The following is a 24,880-nucleotide window of genomic DNA, read 5'->3' as shown; positions in this document are numbered from 1 at the left end:
AGCCCCCTAGAATAGGCTCTTCTTTCTTCACATAGCTAACAGAGCCATGGAACTCCCGGGATTTTACTTTTAAAAGCATTATCTATTTATAAGAGCTCAACTCCCACAACATAGCCATCTCTTTTTTAAAAATATATTTTATTAATTTATTCATATTGCATCTCAATTGTTATCTCATCCCTTGTATCCTCCCATTCCTCCCTCTCTCCCATTTTCCCCTTACTCCCCTCCCCTATGACTGTGAATGAGGGGGCCCTCTTCCCCCTGTATATGCTCATAGGGTATCAAGTCTCTTCTTGGGTAGCCTGCTGTCCTTCCTCTGAATGCCACCAGGCCTCCCCATCCAGGGGACGTGGTCAAATATGGAGCACCAGAGTTCATGTGAAAGTCAGACCCCACTCTCCACTCAACTGTGAAGAATGTCCTGTCCATTGGCTAGAAGCCATCTCTTAAATCCTAGCCTCCCAGTCACAAGACACCAGTGATTAGATTTTAGCATATGAATATCCAGGGGACACAAATACTAAGACCATAACAGCAAAGATCTAAAGGTACTATCCCAGAAAACCAATTCCTCTGGTTTTGCAGATTCTCGTGTCAATTATCTCATTTTCGGTCGCTGTTTGCGAAATACTACAATGTTCAGTACCACAGCAGGTGCTGGTGAGATGCAAGAACAGGGAAGTCTTGATTCTGGCCAGAAGGCAAGCCAAAGAGGCTGGAAAATCAACTGCTCACTGTATCCTTGCATACATAAACAGTGTACTCTTGTGGATGAGGCACCATCCTTGAGATTCTGCTAGATGCTTTCATGACCCCCCAAAAAGGAGAAATGTAAGTAGTTAAAGAAATTGAGATAGCGTATAATACAAAGAGTGCTAAGTCAGGCAATACTTCATGACAACCATTCATCGTACATAATATTGCTGCTTCAGAGAGATTGGGATTCCACCTAAAAAGGACTAATGGGCTCTCCACTGCAAATTCAAGGAGGGAAAGTTAAAAGTGTGCTGCTTCTGTTCCAGTCAAGAACAATTTGTCTTTTTCATTGCAATTTATTTTGTCTCAACTTGTGTATTAGTCAGTTTTCTGCTTCTGTGACAAAATATACTCAACTTAAGAGCAAAACTCAGGAATTTCCACATTTGGTCATGTTACTCTACGCCTGGGGCAGCACAATTATCTTGGTGAAGATGTGTGGCAAAGAATGTCTCCTCAGCTCATGGCAGCCAGGAAGGAGAGAGACAGAAAAGAGCTGGGCTCCAATATGTCCTTCAAGTTCACACCTCTGATTACCTCGCTTCTACCACTAGGATCTTATTTTTAAAAAGACGTTCTTTATTATCGTTTGAAACCAAGCACTTTGTTTGTTTGTTTGTCTATTTTCTTCAGAATATAGGTTAGATGTCCAGGATTTAAAAAAAAAAAAAAGAAGAAGAAGAAGAAATAAGAAATCTGGCTTTTATAATAAAGGGGACATTTTCTGCATTTTTAATACTTTTTTAAGAATTTGTTTTAGAGACAGGGTTTCTTTGTGTAGCCTTGGCTGTCCTCATCTCACTTTGTAGACCTGGCTGGCCTCAAACTCACATCCTTGCATATGCACATCCCTGAATGCTGGCATTACAGGCTTTAACAACCCACTGGGCCTGGCATTTTCTTCATTTTTTTTTTTTAAGTATTCAAGACTGTAAGGTTAACAAAGGAGAGAATGCATGCATTTGATTTCAGGAACTACAACTGTAGAACATGTTGCTGGGACTTGTTTCAAAGTCCTGGAATTAAAGGATGTTTTATTATTTTCATTATAAAGATTATGTAAAAATCTGTGATTGATTAGAAACAAGTAAAATTAATGTTCTGTTTTAAAAAGAATATGGAACAAAATGCCATGTCCTTTTTAACATGAGTGCAGGTGAGAGGAAGCAGGACCTTGGCACTTGGCGAGTGTCAAAGATAAGAGAGACAAGGATGCTGTGTTAGTCACTTTGCTCTGACTCATGGCAGGAGAGAACAGTCCAATATGAAGGAAAGGCATGGCAACCAGAGCATCTAACATTGGTCACCATGAAGAAACAGAGACATTGAAAATTGGCACTCACTTCCTCTTTTTCTCTTTTAATTCAGTCTGGAGCCCAGCCCATGTGGCAGTGCCACTCACATTCACAGAAAGTGTTTTTTCTCCATTTAAACCTCTCTGAAAACACCTGCCCATATAGGCCCCAAAGTGCATCTCCTCAGGTATTACAAATTTCATCAGATTGACTGACAGTAAAGGGCAGTCCTCACATGTGGTTGTGGCTCTTGCGCTGTCATCTAGAACTAAATGAAGTTTTGAAAAGCAGGAAATTACTTTCTTCTGTCTACTGTAAGAAAGCCATGAAGCCATTCTAGGGAACAGTCATGGGCGGTATACGTCATCATCAGCCTCATTATTAACAGATTTGTCTGAAATAAAAACTATCAAGGGTGACCCCGCGAAGTTCCCAGTGACTGTATCTGCTTACAAAGTGAGAAATGAAATTCTGGATAAGTTTTTCTACTCTTCACACACAAACATTTCCCCTATAGTAGCCAGCCATCGCTGAGATTTAAGTCAAGGGGTTCTTCATCAAAATGTGAAATATTTTGCTATTGTCAACACTCTTAAAACAAGACCTATTATTTGTGGGAAACAGATGCTCTTAATTGTTCTAGCAACTAGGTTAATATCATAGACTTCTCTCTCCCCAGCCAATAGTAATCCATCACTGAGCATTGGAGACCAGAAGGGAAACAAGCAGAAAAACAATTTGCCAGGATGATTTAAGACTTGGCATTTAGAAGCTCCTAACACAATCGCTCTTTTGATGTGGCTCTTGGTCCTTCCTCTTTTTGAAGAGAGATCTTATACAGTCACCACCACAACTGCCTGTGTTTGGGGGATGTGTGAAATCAAAGCAAAAAGCTATTCTGCTCAAGATGGTAATTGCTTAAAGATGTCAGACCCAACATATACCCTGGTCCTTGCAGACATGACACTGAGTGGGCAAAGGATGCCATCTCATACAGCTGAGCTCTGTCTCTTGTCTTGATAGAAAGCCTATAAGCAGGAACAGGAAACACTGTACATCCAGATCTTTGCATCACACTGGAGACTAAGCAACTTGTTAAACTGATACTTTATTTCATAGTTCAATCTTAAGTACATACCTAGAAACCCAATCTAAAAATGTTTACAGAAGCTGATGGACAAAATAGTAACTTTACAGAAGACATATTAGGAGAGCAAAATCAACCAACATGAATATCCTTAGTCCCTTACCACAGGGAAGAAAGTGTTAGGGTCGTACATCACAGAAGAGGGACAAAAGAAGAGAGCTCGTCTTCACTCTGATAGAGCCAGGTCACTGGGTCACAAATATCTAAGTTGATCTATGTTTCTATCTATTTACTTAATTCTTGAAGAGTAAGCAACTAGCCAGGACTAGAAACCATTTGTGCATCTATTGTTGAGATTAACCTACATAACACTTGTAAAGCTCTTAATGCAAATCTTGGCATAGAACCAGAAAGGAAAGTGACTAGTAGCAAAAGCTGTGAGGCACCCATGTTAAGGAACAGAAAGTAATGGTAGAGCTTAAAAGGAGCGCAAGTCCCCTCCCCTTCCTACCACTGGATCAGCAAGTAAGAAGGTGAAGTTGCCTCCTTGTGAATCTCAGCATCTTCATCTGTGAAATAGTCTTGCTCTCTACCTCTCTCAGGGCTCTTGGGATATTGTATCATTCTGGCTTCTTCAGATGGAGGTGGCCGTCTAGAGGAGGCTTTTTGTAGGTGGAGCAAGAATCTCAGTTTGGGTCTCAGTTTGAGTCACAGGGAAAGGCACCAGTACATGACCCCAGGTAAAGTTCCATAGGAGACTTTAGTGGGGCAGACAATGTGCTGACTCTGAAGCTCAGCACACTTGAACTTCCGTTCAGTGCATTTGTGTTGTGTTGGGGGCAAAACAGTGCTCTGGATTCTGAGGACTCAAGCATAGTGATGCACTTGGCCTTGTGGTAGACAGAGCCCATCCTAGGATGACACACCTTCACCATTAAAGGAAAAACAAAGTTTTTAAAAAATTAATTAAATTAAAAACCAAAATACAAGAAAGACAAAGCGTCACCATTTCTCACAGCTCCCACATTCCTAGGCTGACCACAGCTCCCACATTCCCTGTATCCTGCATTAGTTGAGTGGGAACAGGCAGTAATTTTATTCCTTATCCTGGGCCACAGTGATTACAACCAAAGCCCCTCGCTGAAAGGCCAATGTCTGCTTGCTTGGACTGCAATAACCAGGTGATTTCATATTTTGTAAAGAGCAAATTAATGATGAACGCTCACTAGTGGTATTTCCTTCTTTTCATTTCAAAGAAAATTGGAATCTTCACAAGTGTCAGAGTTGGTAGCTGACTGCCATTAAAAATAAAGAAGTCATTTGGAAATTCAGGGGTGGGGGGAAGGTAAGAAGACAAGCTAGGGAAGTGTTAGTACAATCAAGAAGATTGGTGGCAAAGCTTGTACTTACTGTACCTACGAACTTTGTACCTGTGGCTTTTTCAAAACTGGGCTGCCAGCATGGAAAAAAAAAAAATGGATGCCCATGGCCACATAATAAGAAGTGGGCCACATGATACAGAAAGCTCACCCGGAAACACCTTTTTCTCCACATAAAGCACACACTACAACAACGGGCAAACTACACCACGACAACTTTGCTTCTACGAAGAGAAGCCGCTGTCCTCAGCCAAGTGCTCTTAGCTCCTATGCATGCAGGGAATTCACTCATGGCCTGGATTAAACCACACTGATTTAATGGCATGCTCATTGCCTGGGCTGATGCTTCCCAAGCTGAGAAGGTAGGGATGGGGTGGTGGAGGTGGTGGTAAGGAGTTAAGTACCCAAAAATCCATAAAAAGACCACAGGAAAAAAAGCCTTTCTCTGGAGAAAAAGAAAATCAATCGTCCCTCCCCAAACAGTGAATCCCAGCACGAAACACATGCATAACCTCAGTCATCAGATCCTGTGCGCAGTGTGTTTCTCTGCCATCCCCACTCTATACAGAGACACAGGCACGTAAATGTCTAAGTTAGCCTAGATATCTATCTATTTGTCAATCAATTCTTGGTGCATAAGCAGCGACATGTAAACATGTCTGTCTTTAATAGTGAAATCATGTGTCCCCTTTGTATTCATTTAGAGAACTAATGGCTCCGTTCTCTTAAGTTTTAGAGAAACAGAAATAAGCAAAAGACATGCCCTTCTGGTCTCTAGGCAACTTTCAGTCGCATACATTTTGAAATTAATTTGTTTTCATGTCCAAGTTTCTAAATTTTCTACAATGGGATGCATTGTCTTATGACCAATAAAATATTTTTTTCTCAAGTATTAAATTAAGAAAACTAACAGCAAAGCCTCTCTATATAATTACTATGTTTTTCTTTGCTTTGTGACCCCACATTAATTTTTTTCCATCTTTAATTCCTCAAAATAATAGAAAAGTTTAAGTTAAATTTACTTAAAGTCGAATGCCTCCTTTGCTTCGGGGCATGCTACTTCACCTTTGAAGACCTTGGTGTCCTTTCTCTCCAATGAGATGGGTAGGTTTCCCCAAGGGATTCTACTGTGGTGTAATCATTTCTTAGGGGACAAGAAAAGACCTGAGCATAAGAAAAAAAGCTCATGGTTACTATGCCTGTAAAACCCCGTGGTTTTCTGGAGGACAGATCTAACTCTTCAAGACAGCAGTGCCACATATGGAAATTGTGAACATTTCAAATTAAGAAGCCTTGATTTCTGACCAGCTCTATCGGTTTGGACCAAAAGGTCTTCAGTAAGTCCCTGTCTTCCCTGAGCCCTTTAAAGAGAGAAGGAAAGTGTCGTCCAGGGATATTGTAAAGAAGATCACATGAAACAATGAAGATGTTTGGGATGGTACAGCCTCAAGTGTGCCAACTTCACGCTCAAGCGCTTTGCCGATCAGGCACACTTTACACCATACAGGAACGCCTATCTTCGCCTATCTTCTCACAGCATCCCGAAAGGAGAAGACTGGAAAGGCGTGTGTTAGCACAATCCTCTTGCCTTGACCATACCCTAAGAACATCTGAATTTTTCTTGACCTTTGAGCCTTCAGACACTTGTTCGCCAACAGATGCAGGCTAGAGAAGGACAGAAAATGCTCATTGCAGACTATCCAACATCTAAATTTATCTACTGTGATTGGGCCAACATGCCCACACACCCCTTTGGTAGACAAATGACTATTCAAGTGCACAGTGACGGATTTTCTCCACTAGACCAACGCTCACGTGCCCTGACTCACCAAATGGCACCATCCATGATTTAAAATCACCTCAGATGAGAACAGACCTTTAAGAATCTATACTTCGAGTTACCCGTCAAGTTCAAGTCTCCTAGCTTCATAATCTGAAAAGCTTTCCCCCTTCCTCAGCCCCACTGCCACAACAGCAGGATAAGACCAGCGCCAACAGAAATCTGGCCAAAGCGTTTAGAACAGCCATTCTCAACCTGTGGAGCACGGCCCTTTGGAGGTCAGATGACCCTTTCACTAGCATCATTTATCAAATATCCTGCATTTCAGATATTTACATAACAGTAGCAAAATTACAGTTATGAGATAGCAGTGAAGATACTTTTATGATTAAGGGTCATCACAACCTGAGGAACTGTATGAAAGGGTTGCAACATTAGGAAAGTTGAGAACCCCTGTTTTAGAAAAACCCTCTTGTTTTCAGATTCAACCATTTTATCTCTAGTCTCATCTCCTTTTTTATTTTTCAATTCTGGAATGTATTTTCTCCCCCACCCTAGGGGTGAGGCTGGTGAGTCTCTCCTGGAGCTGCATGGCTGCAGATATCTCCTCTTCCAAAGTTGTTTACTGGTCTTTGCCTCTAGCTGGATCTCGAAGCGTGCTTGCCACCTAGACCTAAATCTTACTCAGTCACATCATAACCTTCTTTTCTCTGCCTTATTATACATTACAGTCCTGGAAGCCACCACCATATCTGCCCCATTAAGAAGCTGATGTTTTCTGTCTGTCAAATAAAGGAGTGAGTGTAGTCTTGAATGTGCGCCGCGGAACATTGGCGCCTCTTTGTTTCTCTTGCAGTTTTATAGCTCAGGAAGCGCGCTCCCAGAATGGAGTCTCCTCTGTATGGTCAGTACACTGCTAGGCCCTGCAGGACTGTTCCAGAGATGACATTTAGCCTCTGAGGGGGGAAAAGTGAAGAAAGAGCAGCAGTTTCAATCCTGGAAACCATCAGTGACGACTTGTGGTCGAAGTTTATAACTGTGTTGAGGTGCTGCTTGGTTGCCAAGACTGGGAAAAGAAATGAGAAATCAAAGGCACCAAACGAGGTGTGGTGTGAAGAGAGACATGTCGTTCCTGAGGAGCAACCCCAGAAACTGCCAAGAAGGAGAATGAGAAACTCGGCCCCTCCCAGAGGGACCCCCTTCTGACCTGGGAGCAAAGCTTGGCCCTAAATCAAAACAAGGCATCCACGGGAGGTGGGGTGAGGTCAACAGATGGGGGAGGGATACTAGGAGGTTAAAAAATGATGCATCCTTTTTTTTATTTTTAAAAATTAATTTATTCAGATTACAACTAAAAAAAAAAGAAAGAAAGAAAGAAAGAAAATACAAAGAAACAACCAAAATATTTTGACTATTTCCCCCTCATATTTTTAGCTATTTGTCCTCACATTTAAATGCTTGGAAGTGGAACCTTGGAAGGAGCCACTGTGGTATATCACCCCCCCCCTTTTAATTAATAAAATACAAATACTGTTTAATTTTTAAAAAAAAGGATGCATCCAGACCAAGGGAAATGGAGAGCCCCTGGAAGACAGAACAGACGTCAGGAAACAAGGGACTTTTGAGCATTTGGAAGGACAGAGGGAACAGTAACTTCAGAGGATCTCCGTGGAAGAGACATGTCATAAGCATGCAAGTTCCACATACATGTAAAGCTTAATCTACTATAAGGACCTCGAACAGAGACTCAAGCCTCTCACTTCTCATTCCACATGATGTGGGAAAAATAACAACTAAGGTCACTCAGCATTTTCCTTTCTGATATCAGTGGGCAGGCCATGGCTAGCTCTTGCTCCAGGCTCACCATGTACTAGCTCTGTATCTTGGGCAAACTGTTCAATAATGCTAGCCTCAGTTTTCTCATCTGTAAAATGGTACATCCTGCCCACATCTCAAGATTCCAGAACCACGTGAATACTTTTCCTATAATGGACCTAATGTCTACAGAGGTGTCATTGAAGATGTGTTGATAAGACAAATGTGTGCTTATAATTTGGGCAAAAATCTCCAAGTGATATGAAAATAGCACTTAATTAAATGCATGAGAGAGAAAGGGTGAGAGAAACGTTATATAAGGACACAATGAATGCTGAGAGAGGGAGATCTGGGGCCTGGGTGGGAGAGATGGATAACACGGTGAGTTGTTTTTCATGCAAGGTCACTAGAGCTACCAGCTTACAGCCATGACTCTTGGAAACCATGTCAGACACCATAGAGTAGTTCATGCCAACCCAACATGCTAGTATTATCTGCCTGCACTGTTAAACAGAGCCCTTCTATCTCAACAGCAACACCAAAGACCAGCTTCTGAAGGGTCGCTATTTGGAGCACATCAGAAGGGCCTTTAAGGCAGCCTGAGTGCTGGTGCTCATCCTTCTGAGGGAGCATCAAAGGCAATGCCTGATGGAAAGTTGGAAGCCCTGAGCCTGCTTTCTTTTTAGCTGGACACCCTCTTTTCTTTCAGTTTCTGCTTCCTTGGAAAGCCAAGTCCTAACCCAAAGGGTCATTAACAGGCCCCCTGGCACATCTTACAAAAGCAAAGACATTAACCTTAGGACTTGTCTTTGTTTCCACCCAGATAATTATACTCTGCTTGCCGAGGTTGGTATTAAGAGATAATCGTTACAACTTGGACTCTTCCTCTCACCTCAAAGGGGGAAAAACCCTTTTCTCCCAGGGGTCTTAGCTAGATGCTGTGGGTTAATCTGATTCTACCCACCAGGACAGAGTCTTTTTCAGAAACCTGGGCAGGGTTGCTGCTACATGTTGCCCAGGTCAACAGTCCAAATCTCACAGATCTAGTGCTTTGTGCAAAACCTCTGCTAGCATCCAACAGGTGATGACTGGGGAGCTCATTCTGAATTCTGTTTCTTTGCTAAAACCGGCCCACTGGGCTATGGGTGAAGTTCACTTTTCCTTCCCAGTCTAATATGAGTTTTGCTCATTTCCCATTCTAATATGAGCTTTGTGTTCAACACCAAGCTTTCCTCATGTATCCTGCAAGGTACCACATATGGCATCTGAGATACTACAGAATCACTCAGCTGCCAGGAAACAACAGCAACAGATTTATGCAACAGTATACATTACTGTCTGTTCAACAAAGTACAGTTGTGTGTTAAGTGCCTTAAATTCAGGGGCTCAATATAGGCAATGTATAAAATATATGCTCAAACATTTTTGACATGTTGGGCCAATGCTTGAAAGCCATTGTCAGACATAGGCAATTGTGTGTCTGCTCAGAGAAGGAAGAACTCTTAAGAATGTGTTGGCAGATGCACAAATCAAAGATATCCAATGCACCAGACCCCAGGATGGGTTGGTTCCCCATGTAGACCATCTCTAAAGTTAGCAATGATGACCTGGAAATAGATGAACAAATAACCCAGGGTATTCAGACACTAAATAGTACTACCTAAAGGGATACTCCAAACACAAAGGGTCAGATCCCGTGCACTGCATGTTATTTCTGCTAAAATACAGAGGTTAATGACAACAATACATAAGAGGACAGATTTTATTTTCCTATTTACCATTTCTTAGACCTGTCCACATTCTGTATAATGAATACATATTACATGGATAATTGGGGAAAACTGATACAATTTCTAAGTCTCCCTTTTTCACATTGTCTACATTTTGGACAAAATTGAAAAAAAAAAAAAAAAAGAAATCTCATTGTCAAGAAGCCTTTTAAACAATTTTTAAAAAATAAGTTTCCAGGCCCAGAGAAAAATATCAGAATAAGATAATCTGGCAATCTTCTCCATAGAGATGCTCTGCCTTTCAGTTCTATTTAACTATCATGTCTCCTCCCCGCACCCCCAGATAATAAAACAGTCTCTGCATACCCACATTGAGAAAAGAACAAGAAATTAAGGGGTAAAAGTCAGGTTTAAATACTGAATCCTACCACGTTCCACAAGGATGAACTCGGCCTCTGGACCAAGGATTGTAAGGGCCTTTGAAACTCAGTGGCATTTTAATAGCATAAGATAATTTCCCATCTAAACAGTAAGAAATATGGACTTGAGATCAATACAGGTTGAATTAATAGTCAACGAGCAATCAAGTATGACAGAGAGAATATGATTCATTTGTTAGAAGGGCTCAGATCTCAAGCTGCTTATTGAGACACTCCTGGAGATTGGAGACTGGAGCCAGAGCCGTGCTTTAATTTAATCGAGAAGTGGGATGGTGGTAGAAGCACAGACCCTCGAAGGCTTTTGAGACACTTGATTTTCTCGTTGCCAGTGGCTGCACAGTTGTCTCCTGGCTATAAAGGTCCTCTGGCAGCTGCTTCCGAGGTCCTAAGATCAGTCCCTAGCAGGCAGAGGAGCTGACCTCACATCTAAGTGTGTGAAAATAAAGTTTTTAGCTCAGCTTACCAGACAGTAATTAATCTAATTAACAATTACCGAGTAGCAAAGAAGTGAAGAATGTCACATCTCGTGGCATTCTTTTAATTTCAGAGGAGCTTTTGAACGTGATTTTTTTTTCCCTGACATTTCACTGTCTTACCAAATGTCTCTCCTTTTGCAGAAAAACACAATTTATTCATCAAGTATGCAGTGTCGTTTTCACTGGGTGCAGGGAATATGAACAGATATGGATTACCTTAATATAAGAAATACTGGCCCTTGACACCAGCCTGACTATGACTATCCAAAGAAATGGAGATGCTGCCTTCCTCGGTGTGATTTGTTATTAAGTCTAAAAGGCAAAAGGCCCCAGAAACAAAGCCTCAGGGGTACTAGACATCATTTAAAAAAAAAAAACTCACTTTAAAAATAGTCAAAACTACCTTTGCAAAGAAACGTCTCCCTCAGCTTGCGTTCCTGCATACACACAGAAGTCAAGTTTTAAATCAGAGACACAAAAATCTCAATTGTCTGTTTCTCACCATTTGGCAATGACAAATGTGTGATGTCACTGCGAGAGGCTTTTATAAAGTCCATCAAGGAATGTGATCATCTCTATGACACGCTGACCCTAGTGAAATATTTAGTCTACTGTCTTCTAAATCAGTGCCCGGCCGGGGTGACTAAGTGCAAGGAAGACTAACTCTCGGTTCTTTCCCACACAGCTTCCTGTGATCTCCACCAAGCCATGCACTTTTTTGGGGGGGGGGGTGGGGGACAATGTCACCTTTGAAAGGAAGAAGTAGAGCCTGGAGGCTGCACAGGGAATTCTGAGCTCACCTGGGGCACACAATGAGAAGGAAATCAGATCCCGTGCTAGTTAGAGAAGAGGGTCTAAAATCTCTGCTACGTAACCCAGACCGGCTTCAACCAGCAGTATCAACAGAGCACCTTAGCATCTTTTCATCCAGTCTAAATCTTAACCTTTCCTAGATGAGTCTAAAGAAAGACCATTCATAGGTAGCTCCTGTGTTAACATTTGATACTGCATGAAAGTATTAAAAAAAAAAAAAAAGGATCTTGACCCCTCTCCATGACCCACTTGCAGTAAGTGTGCTCTTTGCCTGCACACACACACACACACGGAAACTGTGTCATGCATAAAGCTTGGGGCATGTAAACATGCAGATTGCACGGAAGAATCTTTTTTCCCTCTTACAGAAATGCCTACTGGGTATTGACATGTCTCATAATACTCTTGAATCACTCAACTAGGGAATAGCAAAGAAAGAATGGTCACTCTACAGAGGCCAACAGTCACATATGTTCTTTCTATTTGACCAAGATGTGTGTAGTCAGCACAACCTGCCATCAGCAATACCCTGGCTGCTCTTGGTTTGGGTAGTTGTTTAATTATCCAAAATATACAGGAAAGGAAGACTTCCAGTAAATTGAAATTCTGCCTTGCTAATGGAGTATAGTGGAAAAGCTAGGTTTCTCACATTGATTCAGTCTGCAGCAAGTGACTGGCTTAACTCTTGCTGTGAAGCAGTTTCCTCCCAGATTAAAACATAACATCCTGCAGGAAAGGACTTGAAAACAATAAGTAATCAACTCAAAATTGATACAGAAAGTCACTGAAACTAACCAGATCCACTAGTCCCCTCTACTATCTCTGAGTAAACAGTAAAACCTACCCAGAGGCACTCTCAGACAAGCACAGTTACCTGAAAGCAGCAGAGAGAAGTCAAGCTGCAAAACAGACCCTGCCTCCTAAGCAAAGCACCCATGCAGGGTGGAAGGAGCAGACACCAGCTGAGCTTCCTGGAAAAGGCTCAGGACCAACTGAGCCACCCAGATGATGCTTTTCCACCTATTGAGTGCCTGAATGCTGTGCAGTGTGCTCCAGGTTCCCAGCTGTTGTGAGCTGTCAATCATGCTGGGCTAGGCTTTGGTGATACAGCTGTCTTTGAGTTGTTTCTGCTCCTGTAAGTCCCCCCTTGACACAGATTTACACAATTGCTGTAACTCCAATAGAACTCATTGCTCACCAAACTGGACTTTGATGGTGTCTTTACTTCAGTCTTTCATGGCTTCTATATCTGGGGTAAGTAGACATGTATGTTGCATCTCTCCAGAAAAAACTTGTGACATAATGGCTTGGCCACCATTGTGTGGCTTTGGTGTAGTATGCGTCCCTGTTAATCACAGAGAGTTGGCACAGTTTATTGAATCTATTGTCATATACTGTCTTTCCTCACTTCTGTCAGTGGAGTCAGACGACAAGGTCTTTCTTGTTACATTCCATCCATAAGCATGGTATAAAGTAAGTCTATGTGTATGTCTTCATGCAGGCACATTGTGTCATACCTAATATATATACATATGTCATATGCAATATAGTAATGTCATGTAATGACAAAATTATATAATCAATATATGATGCAGAGTTCCTCCTCGAGTTACAATGGAGCTGTGTGCCAACATAAATTGGAAGACATAATGTAATCTGAAGTATATTTAACGCCTCTAGCCAACCAAACATCATAACTTAGCCTAGTCTCTCTTAAATATGATTAATTTTTTTCTAACCAAAAATTGGGCAAAATCCTCTAATACTAATCTTGTTTTGTAGTGGAACTGCTGAATAGCTCATGTAATTTAATGACCACTGAAATCCAAAAGGCCTTTGCATCAATCTTTACTGTAGAGTGTCAGCTGTATACTAGGGATGGCTTGGCCTGGGGAGTTGTGGTGAGCTGCTTCTGTCCCGCATCCTGAGAGAGGATCAGACCAAATACTGCTCCTCCAGAAGAACATCAAATCCCCAAAATCTAAGTACAGTTTCTACTCTTGTGCCATCATAAAGTTGAAAATCATATGTTGAACTATCAAATGTTAGGATCTGTCTATAATATGTATTCTATGTTGTATGTAACACAGTACATAGTGGGTAATAGAAAGCCTTTAGGTGGCCATGCAATATACCACATTACATGTTATATGCTATAGAGATCACACATACCACACACAGTATGGTAGAATGAATGAATGACAGCGCAGTCACAGGTGGAAGTGATAAGGAGCATAACTATAATTAGCACAGATATTGCCATATTACAATCATACCTGACACTTAGAGTTTGAATTCAGACCTTATCAACCTCCAACTACACGCTTTGAAGCCTTCTCTGTCTTGGAGCCTCAGTATGCATAGAATGATTCTGTTCTGAGTTAGCATTTTTGCCCATTTCTTTGGACCCAGCACACTGGCAAGCACTCTCAATATCCAGAGAATCAATTAACCTTCCAATAGTCTATTAGTCTGGTACTAATATTGGTCTCATTTATAATGAAGGAAACTGAGGCACAGAAAGGCATGCTAGTTCAAGGCTGCACAACTAGGCTACAGCAGGCACTCTATCCAGGGCTGTAATTTCTTGACCCAGGGAAAAATAAGGAAAGGGTATTTCATGCAGCTCTACACAGAGCCCAAAGCATTATGGGTGCCCTGAATACCATCCCCATGACCATTACCTCCCTTCTAAAGGAGAACATACGCCAGCTAACCATGTGGGCTGTTAAAACTTGACAATATAGTTTCCTTATAAAGAATGGAAGAGGGACTCAGTTTGCATAGATTTTATTTCCAAACAATCTATAAATAATAAGTAAAGGGGACTCGCCTTTCTTATTTAAAGATCTAATTTAGATTCTTTATCAAAATGATTTAAAATGCCTTTCCCTCGGAAGCCATATTTCAAAGGTTTTATTTATTAGACTTCTTGAAAGTGTGTTTTTAATGCACATTCTGACTTTTTGCCAAACCTCTTCTCCGAAACAGTAAAATTAGAGCAGTCCCCTCTTTAAAGATGGATATTTATTAGATTTTAACATATTGATACAGTACACTTTATCAAAATAAATCTTGCTGAGAATTGTCACATAAATCTTCTCATAGTCTCACACCCAGTGTCTCCACTGTAACTCCCTCCAGTAAGCATGCAGGGAAGTCTCAGGATGAGGAACATCTTTTGTAAAGGATCAAAGTTGGATCTCCAAGTTGGATCTCTTCATAGCTAACTTTGGTATCCCCACTGCTGTGGCTCTACATGGGCCAGCACGGCTGTGTGTGTTTTATCTGACACCTATAATGAAATGTAATTATATCTTAAGCCCAAACAGCTGTGAATTCTGAAAAAAAATATATAAGGGGCTCTCATGCCAAGTCCCTCCACCCCACAAAAATGCTTAAACCTCTAGGTAACATGCCGAAAGAATGTCACTATTTTGCGTCTCTTTCCATGTGGTGACCATTAAAAATCTTCCTTCTTTGTAATGTAGATTAAGAAGTTTTCCTCTAAAAAAAAATAACCCCAATAGTGATCAGATTATGAGTGAGTTAGTGAGTTTTGAATGAGATCCCATATTTGACATTTGCGTTTCTCAAATACCCTTGTGGATGTGGGCTGTGCCCATGTAGATGTGGAGTGTAAAAGCAATGCCAATATTTAGAGGCATTTGAGATTTGGGTTTCTTGTTTGACATTGAAGAGTTGAGAACTTCTAGCATGAATTAATAACTCATGTATACTCCCAGGCTTATACTTTTTTCACCCATTAATTAATGTATTTAATAACTTTACAGCCTGAACATCAGGCCCCTCCCTCCTTTCCTCCCAGCCCCACCCTCATATCCCCCTCCCCCACCCTCCTCAGAAAAGGAGAGGTGCCCCCATGGTTACTAACCCTCCAATCCCCCAACCCCTGACACATCAAGTCACAGAAGGACTAAGTGCTTCCTCTCCCACTGAGGCCAGACAAGGCAGCCCAACTAGAGGAAAGTGATCCAAAGGCAGGCAACAGAGGCAGAGACAGAGGCAGGCCCTACTCCCATTGTTAGGGAACCCACATGATGACCATGCTGCACATCTGCTACATATGTGTAGGGGGCCTACATCCATCCCATGGCCTGGACCTTGCATCTTTTGATTAGTAGTTCAGTCTTTTGAGCCCTTATAGGCCTAGGTTAGTTTACACTGTAGGTCTTCTTGTGGTGTCCTGAAGGCCTCTGTCTTTCTTAATCCCTTCTCCCACTCTCTCACAAGACTCCATGAGCACAGCCTATTGTTTGGCTGAGTATCACTAATAGTGTCAGGGGTTGGCTCCCTCCCATGGGCTGTATCTCAGTTTGGGTCATTGGTTGGTTCCTTCAATCTCTGCTCCATCTTTATCCCTACACTTGTTGGAAGGAAGGTTTTTTTTTCCCCTTTTTTTCTTTTTTTTATTAATTTATTCTTGTTACATCTCAATGGTTATCCCATCCCTTGTGTCCTTCCATTCTTCCCTCCCTCCCCTTTTCCCCTTATTCCCCTCCCCTATGACTGTTCCTGAGGGGGATTAACTCCCCCTGTATATGCTCATAGGGTATCAAGTCTCTTCTCAGTAACCTGCTGTCCTTCCTCTGAGTGCCACCAGGTCTCCCCCTCCAGGGGACATGGTCAAATGTGAGGTACCAGAGTACGTGAGAAAGTCATATCCCACTCTCCACTCAACTGTGGAGAACGTTCTGACCATTGGCTAGATCTGGGTAGGGGTTTAAAGTTTACTGCCTGTATTGTACATATACACTATGGAATACTGCTCAGCTATTAAAAACAAGGAATTCCCAAAATTTGTGGATAAATGGATTGAGATAGAAATGGTCATAATGAGTGAGTTAACCCAGAAGCAGAAAGACTTAAATGGTATATACTCACTTATATCTGCATACTAGCCCAGGGGGCATGTCCCACGAAAGCCTTCACTTACCAGGAAACTGGGACAGAGGGGAGGACATCCTATTGGGACTCTAGATGAGAGAAGCATGGGAGAATGGCAAAGTAGAAGGATCCAGAGGGTCCTAGAAACCTACACGTAGAACATTACGATAGGCAGATTTGGGCCCAGGGGTCCCGCTCAAACTAAGGAAGAAAGGTTTTATGAGTTGGCTGATATCCCCTCCTCTCCACCAGAAGTCCCACCTGGCTGCAGGAGGTGGACACTTCAAGCTCTTAATCCCTCTACAAGTCTCAGCTAGGGTCACCTCCATAGACTTTTGGGAACTCTTCTCTTGCAGAGAGGCTCCCCTCACACTTACTTCTGTTCTCTCTCCCAGTCCACCCCTTTCTACCACCACCCCACTTTCCCCAGGCCTGATCCCCATCCCCTCTCTCATCTAATTCCCTCCCTCCATCTACCTCAGATGTCTATTTTATTTCCCCTTCTGAATGAGATTCAAGCATCCTCCCTTGGGTCCTCCTTGGCTTCTTTGGGTCTTTGGATAGTAGCATGGTTATCCTGTACTGTATGGCTAATATCCACTTATAAGTGAGTACATACCATGCCTGTCTTTCTGAACCTGGGCTACCTCACTCAGAATGATCTTTTCTAGTTACATCCATTTGCCTTCAAATTGCATGATGTCTTTGTTTTTAATAGCTGAGTAATATTCCATTGTGTAAATGTGCCATATTCACTCTTTGCTTAAGGGACATCTAGGCTGTTTCCAGTTTCTGGCTGTAATGAATAAAGATGCTATGAACATAGTTAAGTGAGTGTCTTTGTTGAATGATAAAGCATCTTTGGGTATATACCCAGGATTGGTATAGCTGGGTCTTGAGGTAGAACTATTCCCAATTTTTTGATAAATCACAAGACTGATTTCCAAACTGGTTGTACAAGTTTGCATTCCAACCAGGAATGGAGGAGTGTTTCCTTTGCTCCACATCCTTGTTAGCATGAACTATTGCTTGAGTTTTTTATCTTAGTCATTCTAATTTTAAAACGCAATCTCAGAGTTATTTTGATTTGCATTTCCCTGATGACTAAGGATATTGAGCATTTCTTTAAATGCTTTTCTGCCATTAGAGATTCCTATGCTGAGAATTCTGTTGAGCACAGTACCCCATTTGTAATTGGGTTAGTTGATATTTAGTTTCTTGAGTTCTTTATATATTTTGGATATTAGCCCTGTGTTAGATGTAGGGTGAGTAAAGATCTTTTCCCTTCTGTAGGCTGCCATTTAATCCACATGATCATCTTGTTAGATGCTTCTTAGAAAGACTTCCACAAAATTTCCCCCAAATAGCCTCCCAAACTCAGTTTGGCCATGACTGACAAGTTCTCCTTCTCTTGAAGATTAAGTAGTTGGACCATCATATGAAAAGGCCCTACATCTAAGCCCTCAACTGACCTCTGAGCAACAGTATTAGGACAAAAATAACTGTACCTATACTTAAGAAACTCAAGCTATTTTCCTCATCTTTACTTCTGAAACAGTTCAGTAACAATGTAACAGTGACTTAAAGTAGCATCTAAATTCCATTAGGCACTTAAGACACAAACATATGATGAAGTATATAGGAAGATGTGCATAAGTCCTATCCAAATGCTATACCACTTTATAAAAGAACTCTTGACTTGGATGTTCATAGGGACGTGCTAAAACCAAATCTCCCATGGACAACAAGAAAAGACCATATATCTAATGAAGACCTATATTGGGTAAAACTTACCTTTTTCTCAAATAAAATTATCTTGTTTTTTCCATTATTACACACACACACACACACACACACACACACACACACACACACACAACTTTTCTAAATCAGTGTTTATGAATACAGGCTTTGTTAAGGCCAGACCAAATAAATCATGCCCCTCGTGCTGCAGAACTAGTGTATGACATCAAATCCCCTGAGCACAGGGATCAGTTTCAGACAGGATTTGGAAATATCTGAGGACCAATAAAAAGATACTTTGATAACTTTGATCATGCCTACCCAGTGGGAAGAACTTTCTTTTGAGTGATGAGAGTATCCTGTGTTAACCCTGACTTTCTGGAGCCACAGAGAAAATAGATGATGCTTTGGGATGAAGCTAAGAAAAGTTGAAGAAAGAAACCTAACCCTGAACAAAATGTTCTTAATTCTACTAGGCTAGCGCCTCGCCCAAACTTTCTGAGTCTGTCACCTAGGAAATCCCCAACAGCACTGAGAAGAATCGACTTGACTTAGTTGTGATTATCACTAAGAACTCTGATGAACATTCCAGGTGACTTGGAATTTCCCATCTTCCAGAATCTGCACATATCTAGCTTTGTCTGTCTGTTAGTGGCTGAAAAGGCCTATGGATGTGTAGCCTTCCCATTGTGGAGAAAAACAGAAAAAAGCCTCACACATGAGTAAGAATTTCACAAATATAGATAATGCAGGAAGTCCATGGCAGAGAATACTGTAGGTGTGATCCATTGCTCATGACCAGAGTAGGAAGTATAAACTTATGATGCTTCTTCTTAGTTGTCAACTTGATTACAACTGGAATTAACTAGAATCCAAGAGGCTGGGTATACCCCAGGATGAATTTTTTTGTAATTAAATCATTTGAAATGGGAAGCCCCACCTTTAATCTGGATCTTATGAGGTAGGAAGATTCACCTTTAACCTGGGCCATGCCTTCTGGTAGCAGCCTATATAAAGGACACTGAAAAAAATTCTACTGATTGCCTGCTTGCTCTTAACTAGCAAGTCCATTCCTTCACTAGTATTAGAGCCTACTTTTTGGAGGGATTCCAGCATCTACTGAAGACCAGCTGAGACACCCAGCCTCATAGAGTGAACAATTAGTGGAATTCTTGGATATATCATTGATAGACAGCCATTGTCAGACTAGGTGGACCGCAGCCTGTGAGCCATTCTAAGAAGTCACCTTTCTAAATATATATAGATGCATTCTATCAGCTGTTTCTCTAGAGAACCCTGACTAGTACAAAATCCAAGTGCGGATTAGTGTGACACTGAGAAAATAGAGGCACATGTAGGTGAAGTTTCTTTTGTTCTACACATACTAAAGTACAGTTAGTTCCTTGTTTAGTTTTAATTCAATCTCATTGTTTTCTCCATCAGAAATTTCTTCAGGCTTTATAGATTTAAACATTAGTCAACATAATGAAGCCTCCTCCAAATGCCTCTGAGCCCTATGTTCAAACATATGCTTATAAGGCTTTGCTTCCCTGGGTTTTGGGTCCTTCTCCAGTCCAGCAAGGTCTGGGCTGCTTCTTTGTTGTCCCATGAATGATCTCATCTATATTGAAATTAAAGACATACTTTCTTTCTCCAAGGATTTATAAAAAAACCCTCATCAGGGTTCTATGCCAAACTTGGCTCTGGGAGTATATCCAAAGCCAAGGCCATATCCAAAGTGATTGGCCTCTATATAAGAAGAAATATTTCCTATTGGTCAACTCTTATGACTTTCTATGAGAGACACAGTATTCTTAATGAGGCAATTAGGAATTACCCAGAAAAAAAGCTTCACTTTTATTTATTTTGTTTTTTAGTTTTTGAGATAGAGAACCATTATGTAGCCTAGACTGTCCTGTAGCTCACAATATAGCTCAGAGTTGTCTCAAATTTGTAGCCCTCCTACCTCTGCTTTATGAATATTACAGGTATTTGTGTGGTATTGATAGCTAGCATGTTTGAAATTTATATAACCAAAGTCATGTCATAGAGGAAGCAATAACATTCAAATTTCTGGTGGAGTAATGGAGAAAGAGAAATAGAGAATGAAAAATCAATCATAGGCTTGTGCCTCAAAGGTATCTGATTCCACAAAGGACCTTTCAACTGATGACAAGTTTCTCAGTGGTCTTTTATAACTCCTTTTGGTCCCTGCAGTAAACCTTGTTGCCCAGATTTAGGGGGACACCTGCCTGCCATCAGGAAACAGAGGTAAGTAAATTCCTCAGCAGAAGACACTTAAGCCAAGCCTGAGTTATCAACCACAGTGTGAACAACCATTCACTTCCCAGCCAGGATCAGTTCCCTAAGAGAAATGTTAAATACGGTAGACCTGCCAACTTATGATGATCGCTATAAAGTGTTATAACAAAAGGACTAGAAGAAACAAAATTTGCACGTTGTCATAATGTCTGGCTTCAAATGACTTCAAACCAAAGAAGCTGTCAACATAAGCATGGAAAAGAATGATCCCTGAAATAAAACTCTCCTTTCATATTTCTTTTCTGAGATGAGCTCTTGTGAGATAGCCAGGCTGGCCTCAAACTCAAGATCCTCCTACCTCAGCATCCCCAGTGTGGGGCATAGGCCTGCCTTAACCAGACCCAGCTCCACTGCCATGCTCTTTTCTACTCTAGCTACTGAGCCACTAATTAAAAAAAAATGTTCATCATTATTTTTTGACCAATCCATCCATTAGCTCATTCTGCAAAATTGACTGAGTACCACATAAGGGGAAAATGGGAGGGAGAGAGGAATGGGAGGATATACAAAGGATGGGATAACAATTGAGATGTAATATGAATAAATCAATAAAATATATTTTAAAAAGAAAAGAAAATTTAAAAAAAGAAAAAAGAAAAGAGAAGATAAACGCACTCTACCAACTAAGCTATCTCCCTGCATTCTACTTTTTTTGTGTGGACTTTGCTATAGTAGCTAACCTGATTCCTAACATTACTAGCTAGGTACATGTCTTTGAGACTAGCATGCAGAAAGTATGAGAAGGAAGTGGGAATGTCAAGAGAGATGGATTCTGATGATATTGGCTTCTCTACAGAAACTCTCTCTATACTCCATTATTCCTTGGGACTTGGGCCTTTGTGAACAGAAGATGTCATAAGAGTCAGGTGGGATGAGGAGAGCATTGCTAAGAGATTGCCAACTTAGGTGTACTGAAACAGGAAAATAAATGTATTAGGAATGCATTCTGTGTCTGTAACCATCCTGAGCATTTCAATATATTCATTTGCCATTAACCATGAAGAATTTTTTAAAGTATCTCTGTATAAGTGAGAAAGGAAGGAGGCCCATAAACATTAACCATCATGTTCACAGGGGGAACTCAGGCCAGATTCTGAGCCATCTTTCATTTAACCATGTAGTTACTTACTTACTTACTTAGTTGTGGTTTGAGTAGCTATTCTGTAAAATACACATCTAACCACTGGTTTTCAGTCTGAAGCATAAATCATATGCCCCAAAGAAGTGCCAGCCTCCACGTAGCTACACTGCCTGAGAGGGAAACATTTGTTGAGCATTTAAAAACTGCCAAGGGCTGCCTGGCGACTTTCCTGTGTTTGTACTATTATACCCTACAGAATCCTGTGGGATCACCATTGCCAGTATCACTTGCATTGTGTAGAAGGGAATTTAATTAGCATGCTCCTGTTTACTCAGCTGGTATGCAGAGGAAGGCTTATACCCAGGCCATCCAAGGCTAAATAACATTCTACCACATGTCAGCACCTTATTAAAACACTGACACAATGTTAAAGTGTTTTTGTCACAGATATGTGTATTTGTAATTTCTATTCTTTCACTGGAATGGTAAATCCTTCAGCACTCATGTTTTGAGAACTCATGGGTCAATGAACTAACATAAATTTTATATCAACAAGACATGCCACCTGTCCTCAAGGAGCTTCATGGCTGTGGACTCAGGCAATGGTGCAAATCTGGAAGGAGTGTCATCACATGTCCTTGCCATGGCAACAGAGCTAAATGCTACCTGATAAAAGGCCTGGGAGAACTGTGGCTCTGTAAACCATCACACACCTGCTGCACAAGCTCATTCCTTGATCAGTTACATACTCAGAGGTTCCTATTAAACACTATGGTAGGCCTGATCACAACACCAGGTAGCAGAAGAGAAAGAGATGGAAATTTAGACAGACACCAAACTCTAGGAGTGCAGCTAGTACTTGCAAGGTTAGGGTTTGAAAGTGGAAACCCAGGGAGAATCCCACAGAGAATGGAAAAGAAAGCAGGGGGCACACAATCCAACAGAGAATGTTCAATTTCTTGGCAAGTTTGGGGGTCAAAGGGAGGAGAAACTTACTCAATAGTTTACATTTGGAGTATTCATATAGTTCCATACATGTGGGGATCCTAGGTAATTAATAGGTTGCTAGGTGCACTGCTCAGAGATAGGTATATAAAACTGAAGTTGCATATACGGTCCCTACACTGCCAAGTGCCAGGAGATGCATAGCCCAATATGAATGGCAGACCTCATGAGAAGAAAACTAACCCTGGCTCCATACACACCTCCATATAGTAGCTATGAAATCCTTTTGTTGTCCTTAAGGGCTGGTTCCTGCAGATCCCTAGTACCTCAATCAGATAATCCCCACCCCTATCTCTTCTGTCTCTCTCACTCATTATACTGCAAATAAAACCTGTCTGTAATTGTTTGATTTTTATCATTTGGAAGCTCTAGGTCTATAGATGCCACTGAAGCAGCTTTTCTCTGAGTGGCGAGCTTCATCACAATACTCTGTCTCCTCTGTAATGCTTGACAACCATCATACCGTGATGGAAAGTGATGCAGGCAAGCACAGGGAATAGCTTAGCAAGCTGGCATCCCAGGTGATGTGGGCTTTGTGCACAAACTCTCTCTCTCTCTATTCCACTATTGCTTGGGACTTGGAGGCACACCTCTTCTAAAAACGCACTTGGCAGTGTAGGGCCCTTGCACACAACTCCAGTTTACACACCTATTTCTGAGCAGTGCACCTAGCAACCTATTAACTACTAGGATCCCCACATGTATGGAACTATATGAACATTCCAAGTGTAAGTTATAGAGTAAATTTCTCCTCCCTTTGACCCCCAAACTTAGATTCTATTCGGTCAGACTCCACGTATGTCTGAGTATGAGAATAGCAAAGCTAATCTCTCCTGAACTAGCTTTAGGTGCATACACAGTAAGCCAAAACTATGTCCTCAAGGCAAATTTTAGGGGAAAATCTCCTACTTACTATCTTATGTTTATGCATAACTGGATGTGCATATTATTACAAACATTTGGTGTATTGTAGTAAGGTGACTTAAAGAACTTTCCTATTATGATAAACTGATATCATGACCAAGGCAACTTGTAAAACAGAAGGTTAGAGTCCATGAACATAGCAGCAGGTGGGCAGACATGGCACTAAAGCAGTAGTTGAGATCTTCCATTCTTAACCAAAAGCATGAGTCAGAGTTGAGGGGGGGGGCACTAAATAGAAATGCTATGGGCTTTTGAAGCCTCAAAGCCCACTCCTAGTAACATATCTCCTCCAACAAGGTGACACTTCCCAAAGAGTTCCACCAACTAGGGACCAGATATTCAAATATAGGAGAGCCTATGAGAGCCATTGCATTCAAAACACCACATAAGGGTTGTGTGCAGAAGAAAGGCAGTTATATCACTTAACAGTTCAGTAAAAAAAAACAAAAACAAAACAACAACAAAAAAAAAAACAGCACAATTAAGACCATGCCTCTTAGTAACTAATTCTCCTTTCTGTTGACCCCATAAAAAGTCTACACAATAATGTTGGCCCTTGAAGCTTCTCATGTGACCTGTTGTCAATCTTAACAGTGTATGCCATTCTCGTCTGTGCTATTGTTTTGCTTTGAGAAAAGTGTTCTTGCTACTTTTCAGTCTGAATGTGCCTTTATTTAACTCTCAAATAAGAACCAAGAAGCTAGAAACACCCATCCCAACCCAACCATCAGTAATATAAGGTACATCTCAGAACACATGGCACATGCTGACTGTGGAATAAATTAAAGAGCTTAAACCTAAAAATTCTAGGTCCGCTTCAGGCTTAAAAGATTCTAGTGTGATTACCAAAGCCTGGAATTTGAAAAGGAGCAGAGGACATTGCTTCTATACTGATACTCCCAGAGTGCCACAAAGCATGGGACCAATGTATTCACTTTAGCAAGAGACTTCTCATAAAAAGCCAGATCTACAGAGAAATCACATGCCCTCATCCTAAAAATAAGTCGGACCACTAAAAAAATTACTATCATGGCAGCTTAATGTGATCCTTGATGATCTCCGGTGATACACACATGTATAAACATGTTCTATGAAGATGGTTAGTGGTGGTGCTTCTCTTTAATCCCAGCACTCAGCGAGGCAGAGGCAAGTTGATGTCTGTGAGTTCAAGGCCAGTCAGATCTACAAAGTAAGTCCAGGACAGCCAAGGCTACACAAAGGAACCATGTATAGAAAAACAAAACCAACCAACCAAAAAACCATGTTCTATGAGTGTGGGGTGGACCCGCTGACTGGCATCCAATGAACATGATGCAAAGATGA

Source organism: Acomys russatus, chromosome 7 (genome assembly GCF_903995435.1).
Source record: "Acomys russatus chromosome 7, mAcoRus1.1, whole genome shotgun sequence".
In the NCBI taxonomy this organism is placed as follows: Eukaryota; Metazoa; Chordata; class Mammalia; order Rodentia; family Muridae; genus Acomys; species Acomys russatus.
This window is presented reverse-complemented; position numbering follows the sequence as displayed.